This window comes from Rhinopithecus bieti, unplaced genomic scaffold, assembly GCF_001698545.2.
Source record: "Rhinopithecus bieti isolate Rb0 unplaced genomic scaffold, ASM169854v2 scaffold_30463, whole genome shotgun sequence".
Lineage (NCBI taxonomy): Eukaryota > Metazoa > Chordata > Mammalia > Primates > Cercopithecidae > Rhinopithecus > Rhinopithecus bieti.
The window spans coordinates 247,817-256,063 of record NW_016813249.1 but is presented as its reverse complement, the minus strand read 5'-3'; positions in this window follow the sequence as shown (position 1 = coordinate 256,063).

Sequence of the window (8,247 nt, the reverse complement as noted above, 5' to 3'; positions counted from 1 at the left end):
AAAAAAGGATGAGTTTGTGTCCTTTGTAGGGACATGGATGTAGCTGGAAACCATCATTCTTAGCAAACTATCACAAGAACAGAAAACCAAACACCGCATGTTCTCACTCATAGGTGGGAACTGAACAATGAGAACACTTGGACACAGGAAGGGAAACATCACACACTGGGGCCTGTCGTGGGGTGCAGGGAGGGGCAGGGATAGCATTAGGAGATACACCTAATGTAAATGACGAGTTGATGGGTGCAGCACACCAACATGGCACATGTATACATATGTAACAAACCTGCACGTTGTGCACATGTACCCTAGAACTTAAAGTATAATTTAAAAAAAGAAAGAAAAAAAAAAGAAAAGAAAATGGAGATAGTAACATTATGAGGACTAACTGAAAGAAATTTACAATACTTAGCACAGCATTTGACAAATTGTAGTTACTTAATAAACATTAGTAGTTACTATTGCAAAAAAGAAAAAAAGAAAAGAAAAAATTAAACATTTGAAATTATTTTGGGAAATTCCTGAAGTCTTTTGGGAATCCTCAAAAAACATGGGAAATATTCACCTACATGAATGTTGAGAGCTCATATCTTACGTACAGAAGTAAATAAGACTGTATGAGATTGCTGAAATAACGGCATAACTTTTATTTAAGACAACAAAATGCATTTTGAAAATGTTGCTAACTACTGATGTTGACAGTGTCTTTCTCCTATGAGTGACTCAAGCATATTACAAACAGTAAAGGGAATGGAACCTGTGGGGTTGAAGAAAATGTTGCACTAGCTGTGCCTAGACTAAGATGGCAGTTTTAAAATTATGAGAAAACAAATCTTTATTTTCTTCTATTCCAACGATTCATTCTAGAATCTAATTCTCAATGTCTAGAATTAGATACTAATATTTTGTCACTTGTTGTAATGTAATATTAACAAATCATTTGTTGAAAGATAAAAACAGATTAAACCTAGTAGAATTAACATGCTAATATAAAGGAGTTTTAAAATGTAAATGATGATCTCAGATCTTTGATTGAATTGAGAGACAGCCTTAGAAAACGAGGAAGAGTTAAAGAAACTGAGGGAAATGGGAGAGTTTGACAGTGAAGAGGACCAAACATAACACAAAGGTTACAGACAAACACTTCATAGTATTTCACCAGGACTTATCTTCATCAGTTAGAGACGAAGAGGATCCCAGGAACACCCATCAACACCTTGGACAACTACAGACCTTGTTCCCCCTCAGTCCTCACTGGCACTAAGTCCAGCTGAAGGAGCTTCCTGGGGTCTACATACCTGTGCTGTCTCCAGAGAAGGAGCTAACACTGTCCCTGCCCCTGTGGGCTGTAGTTCCTGTGCTGTGCCACCTTGGAACTGGAACTACTACAGAAGTGTGTCTTTCTCCAAAGACAAATAGCCATGGCTTCTTCTCACCCCTGAGACTAAGCTACCACCGAACCACCCTAGGCCAGTGGCTGACATCCCCATGTCAAGCTGTGAGCAGCTGTTACACTTTTTCCAGTGAGACCAAGCAGATGTGGAGCTGCTCCACCTGTTCCTTCCTCCTCCTTGAGCTGTAGTCAAAGCAGAACTCTTTCTCCTGAGAAAGCAGTACATTGGCCACTCCAAGGAGCCCCACCTCCCATGCCTAAGTTGTTGCAGCTCCTTGCATCCCAAGAAACAGTGCCTTGGCTACCCACAGCAGTCACACACTCCAGTACCTAAGCTGAAGCAGTGCCATGCATCTCAGGGAAGTGGTGCTTGGGCTGCCCACAATGGTCACACCACCTGGGCCTAAGCTGAAGCAGTACATCACCCCCTGGGGAAGTGGTGCCTTGCCAAGCTGTTAGCAGCTGCACATCTCAGGGCTGAGCTGACACAGCACACACCACATCCCAGGGAAACAGAGCAGTGGGTGAACTCAGACACCTTGCCCAAACTCTAGGACCCTGCTTCCCTGGAGCAGAATCAGTTCTTTAGTGTCTGAGCTGCTGAAACACTGTTCTCCTTGGAAAGAAGAATCATTGCTGTGCTATTTCTTCCCCATGCCCCAGGGTCCAAATGATAGCTGTACTGCACCATTTTAGGGTACCAGCTGCTACTGCATGTAGCCTCATAGAGTCAGGATACTGCTGAACCCCACCATTCCAGAGTCTAGAGTCACTATATGATGTCTCATCCCCTGGGACCCAGAGTTGACACACTGAGCCTTATTGGGTCAGACACCCAAATTGCAGCCATACCCTTCTCCACAGGCCCAAACATCCACAGCACCCCTTCTTCCCTGGAGGTGGGCCAGTGCTGTGTCCTATCCCCAAAAGACAGGATTTGTAGCTATAATCAAGTTCCATGAGCAGTTCTAGGTTGTGCCTCAGAGTCATAGATTCTGGTCCTCTAGGCTACCTGGTCCTCCAACCCTGCTACAAAGAATGAACCTGTACCCCAAGATCCAGGTATCACAATAGGTTTGTGAGACCCTGAGCCTAGGATCCTGGCCCCACAGCTGCCTCAACTACCTGCACCTGGAATCCAATGCCTCTGCAGCTGCTATTAATAGTAAGCCATGTCACACTTGATATCAAGAAGGATTCCCTCCTCTAAGTCTCTCCATTGTAGGAAAAACAAGGAGGACTTCAAAAGCCCTTGACACTGAGGAGCTATTAACAACCTACACTGCCACTGCCATCCCACAAACTTCTACTGCTTATGCTACTGAGGTGCTCACAGTTATTGTTGACTTTGAACAGCTGCAGAAGCTATTGAAGGGCAGCTTTTCTGGGTATGGTGTTTTTGACTGCACTGTACCTGCCTGAAAATAGAATCACTACATCCTTCCAAACTGGCACACCAAAACCCAACTGCAGATGAAAGTTTTTCTCTACAAAATCCACTCTAGAAATTTTGGAAGAGGTGATTGTTCCATCAGATGCACAGACATCAACATAGGAACACACACACACACAACATTAAAAAGCAAGAAAAATCTGATACCACCAAATAAATATAACTATCTGGTTACAGACCCCAATGAAAGTGAAATCAACAAACTGCTGGAAAAGAAATTCAAAATAGTCATCTTAACAAAACTCAATGAGATACAAGAAAATATAGACAGGCAATTCAACAAAATCGGAAAAAAAAATTATGATACAAATGATAAATTCAACAAAGAGATAAAAATCACTGGAAAAGCCAAGAGAAATACTGCAGCTAATGATTTCTATGAATTGAAGAAATAATAGTTTCAACAGCAGCCTTGATCAAGGCAATAAAAGAATCTCTGAACTAGGGCCTGGTGCAGTGGCTTATGCCTGTAATCCCAGCACTTTGGGAGGCTGAAGTGGTTGGAACATGAGGTCAGGAGTTCAAGACCAGCCTGGCCAAAATAGTGAAACCCCATCTCTACTAAAAATAGAAAAATTAAGTGGGCATTGTGGCATGTGCCTGTAGTCCCAGCTGCTCGGGGGACTGAGGCAAGAGAATTTCTTGAACCCAGGAGGTGGAGGTTGCAGTGAACAGAGATCACGCCACTGCACTCCAGCCTGGACAACAGAGCAAGATTCTGCCTCAAAAAAAAAAAAAAAAAAAATCTCTGAACTTGAAGATAGGTTATTTGAAATTACCCAGGCAGAGAAAATAAAGGAAATAAGAATGAAAAAGAGTAAAGAAAGGCTACAAGACTTATAGGACCCCCCATTAAGTGAACAAATGTTCACATTTATGGGAGTTCCAGATGGAAAAGAGAAGGAAAATGGCGTAGAAAAACCTATTTAATAAAATAATAGCTAAAATCATTCCAAGCTGGGGAGAGATATGGATATCGAGATCTAGGAGCTCAAAGGTCTCCAAAAAGATTCAGTCTAAAAATCGCCCTGTGGCACTTTATAGTCAAACTGTCAAAATTCAAAGACAAAGATAATTCTAAAAACATCAAGATTTTAAAAGCATCGAGTCACACTTAAAGGAATCCCCATTAGACTAACACATATTGCTCTGCAGTACCCTTACAGCCTAGAAGAAAATGGGATGAATTATTCAAAGTGCTGAAAGGAGAAAAACCTGCCAGTCAAGAAGACTGTACTCAGCAAAGCTACCTTTCACACATGAGAGAAATAAAGCCTTTTCTAGACAAGCAAAAACTGAAGGAATTTATCACCACTAGCCTAGTCTTGCAAAACTCCTCAAGTGAGTCCTACATCTTAAAGTGAAAAGATGACTATCATGAAACCATGTAAAAGTATCAAACTCACTGGTAGAGCAGATACACAAAGAAAAAGAGAAAAGAATGAAACCCTATCACTACAGAAAACCACTAAACCACAATGATAAACAATGAAGGAAGAAAGGAGCAAAGGATATGCAAGACAACTAGAAAACAATTAACATAGTAACATGAGTCTTCACCTGTCAATAACGACCTTGAATGTAAATGAATTACATTTCCCACCTTAAAGATATAAAATGACTCAACTATGTGCTGCCTACAAGAAATTCAGTTCATCTGGAAAGACACATATAAACTGAATGTGAAAGAGATGGAAAAGGATAGCCTATGCAAACAGAAACCAAAAACAAGCATGAGTAGCTATATTTATTTCAGATAAAATAATTTTAAGTCAAAAACTCTAAAAAGAGACAATGAAGGTTAAAAGATGATAAAGGGATAAATTCAGCAAGAGAACATAACAATTGCAAATATATATGCACCCAACATCAGACCACCTAGATATATAAAGCAAATATTATCAAATCTAAAGAGAGAGATAGACCCCAAAACAATAATAGTTGGGGACTTTAACACCTTTTTACTCTTATTAGGAGGTCATTATTCACTACATTTTAGTATAATGGTTAAGAGTTCAGGATCTGGTATTATATTATACTAGCTTGAACTACCTACTTGCAGATGGCCTTGGGTAAGCTTGTGATTCAGTTTCCCGATCCTCAAAATGAGTAGTATAATAGTCATTAACTCCATGACTTGTGAAGATTAATTGAGAATATTTAGAATAGCACCTGGCATATAGTAGGTGCTCAATACATTTTAGCCATTACTATCTTTTCCTGTATTGGCCATTCATATGCCACTCATACAGTTATTCAACTTGGATTTTTTGTATAACCTACATTTGAAAATGGTTGACTGGCAAAGATGTAAATCATTAAGTTTGTTGGTGGGGGGGGCGGTAAGGAATTCTATTACTTCTAACTAACCAGTTGCACCTTTCGGTAGTTTGGTGCATTACCAGACACAGTGATCACCATATTTATAGTAACCAGCATAGACACCAGCATAGCACACTGAAATTCAGAAGAGTTGGACTCAAGCCATTTTTCGACCTCAACTTCTCACTTCAACAATATATTTGTGTCCAAGAATGTAAAGGTAAAACACATAGCCTGACTAAAGAAACATGATACACTCTCTTACAGTCAAATTAAGTGTAGTTTAAAGTATTATTTTCAGGACCTTGGCTTTTAAATAATGATGATAAATGACAGTATTTCTATTTTCACACACAACTACTTAGATGAGGTAGTTATTTTTACACATGAATTCTTATTCATTTTGGTCTTCTGTGTTCCCTTTTCCCATAAATGGCACTCCCACAATGCCCAGCTAGAAACCAGTAACTGCCCTAGGCATTTCCCTTTTCCACCTTCTTCACTTACAGTGACCATTCTATTTATTTTACTTATTTACTTAATCTATCCTTTCCTCTCCATCCCTTATCCACTGCCATAGTCTAAGCTCTCACTATCTCCCTCCTGGCCTTTCGCAATAATCTACTGGTTTATATATCTGCTATTCCATTTTTCTCAAAGAATTAGAACGTTTAGTACAAATAGAGTACAAATAGAGACAAGATCTTGTGTCTATCCTGCTTCAAAGGCTTTAAAAATTCCCCACTGGTGACGGAAAGAACCAACTCCTTAGCATGATATACACAGTCCTTCATGTCTGGACTCTACACCCAACTCTAGCATCAGCTCCTGCTGTGCTCCCATTAGCTTTCTGGACATAGATATTGCCTGTCTTATTTTTGTATCACAGCATTTATTCTACTTCTGGAGTCAATAAATGTTTGCATAATGAAGGGATGCACACATGCATAATAACAAGCATGACTTTTAAAAAACTGGTATTTATCTCTAGGTTTTCTGTAAAGGATTCAAATTTATTTCATATTAAGAGAGTGAAACTTAAAGGTTCAGCTAAAGCTCAATCTTGACACTTAAGAGCTGATCATAGAAATCATATTGTATAATAAAAATACACACACATATATACACATACATATATATCAGTATATTGTGTGTATGTGTGTGTATAAAATACATATATATATATATATATATATATGTATAATCGTTCTTTGGTATCCATGGGAGATTGGTTCCAGGACTTCTACAAATAAAATCTGCAGATGCTCAAGTCTCTTATATAAAATGGCATCATATTTGCATATAACCTATGCATATCCTCCCACATACTTTAAATCATGTCTAGATTACTTTTAATACCTAATACAATGTAAGGACTATGTAAGTCATTATTATATTGTATTTAAAATTTTGTATTTTTATTGTATTGTGATTTTTTATAAGTTTAGTTTTTCAAAATTTTTCAATATGTGGTTGGTTGAATCCATGATTGATGTGGAACCCATAAATACAGAAGGCCAACCATATGTACTTTCAGACATATTTCATAGAATATAAATACTTATATATCCTAAAAACCTATATATCCTTTAACATGATAATCAGGTTGGCCTCTGCATCTTTTGCCAGATAAAATATGAGATGCTTTTATTAAATAGTGGCAATCAAAAATTAACTCTTAAAGCAGGCAGCTGGGCTTTGAGATAAAATAACCCTAATCATTAGGAAAATAAAAAATAAAGGTGGGAGGCAGAGGTGGGAGCATCACTTGAGGTCACAAGTTCGAGACCATCCTGGCCAACATGGTGAAACACTGTCTCTATGAAAAATACAAAAATTAGCATGGTAATGAAGAGCACCTGTAGTCTCAGCTACTCAGGAGGCTGAGGCAGAAGAATCGCTTGAACCCTGGAAGTGGAGGTTGCAGTGAGTCAAGATCACGCCACTGCACCCTAACCTAGGTGACAGAGCCAGACTCTGTCTCAAAAAATTAAAAAATAAAAATATTTAGAAAGGGACCAAAGTAAGGCCCAAAACAAAAGGCAATAAGTTGTTATAATTAGGAGCCCAGGGAGTAGAGATCAAACCAAAAGAAAGCATCCCTGAACAGCATGTGACTGTGACCTGGTGAAATGTCTTGCTGACCTGTGCATGTGGCAACTCATGGGACATCTTTTCAACCAGCTGTGTTCACTCATTATGAAAGATAAAATGGGTATCTGCTATGAGCCAAGCACTATAATAGGCCACATCAGGGCCTAGATGACCATGTAATAGCCAAAAACTTAAGGAGTTCACAGTCTATCGGGGGAGATAAATACACCAATAATAATGGTGGCATTTTCAAAATCTTATGAAGCATAGAGAAGACGACTTCTGCTTGAGTAATCTGATCAATGAGGAGCCTAAATCAAAGAAAGGTTCTTAAGAGATGACATGAACTGGGCCTATAAGGGGAAGTAGTGAAAGGGAATCCATCAGAGGACTCAGTGTGGGTATCAGCTAGGAAGTTTGTGAATCTGTGGAATGTCAGATGCCAGATGGGAAGCTGCAGGAGAAGGATGAAGCTAGACAGGTGGGTCGAAGACACATGATCCAATATGAAGGGCAATCCATATAATGAATGGAGGACAGAAGTCACAAACTCAGTATCTTAATTTCATGCTCAAAAACCAGGCCGCTCCAGAGTAGTTGATTTCACTGGATGGCTGTTCTTTACTTGTAACACAATAAGGCATACTGAACTAGGGTCATTTTGATTTGCTAAGTTTTAAAATCTAAAATCAGCCTTTTTGCTCAGTAGGGGTTCTAGAGATTTGTTCTCTCATTAATCATAGTTGTCCAAACACTAATTAAATCATATATAATCCAAACAGAGATTTTCTAAATGTAGCCAGGCTCATTAGAGCTAATTATCTTACCTTCTTCCCAAGAAGCAATGCTTTTTTTTAGTGTTGTGAGGATTTTTTTTTTCCTTTTCTTTACATTCATGCATTTATCTATACTCCTATCTCTTCTACAAATTGTCCAGTGTAGCCCATATTTGCTCTAGAATAACATAAGAGTAGAAATATAAGTA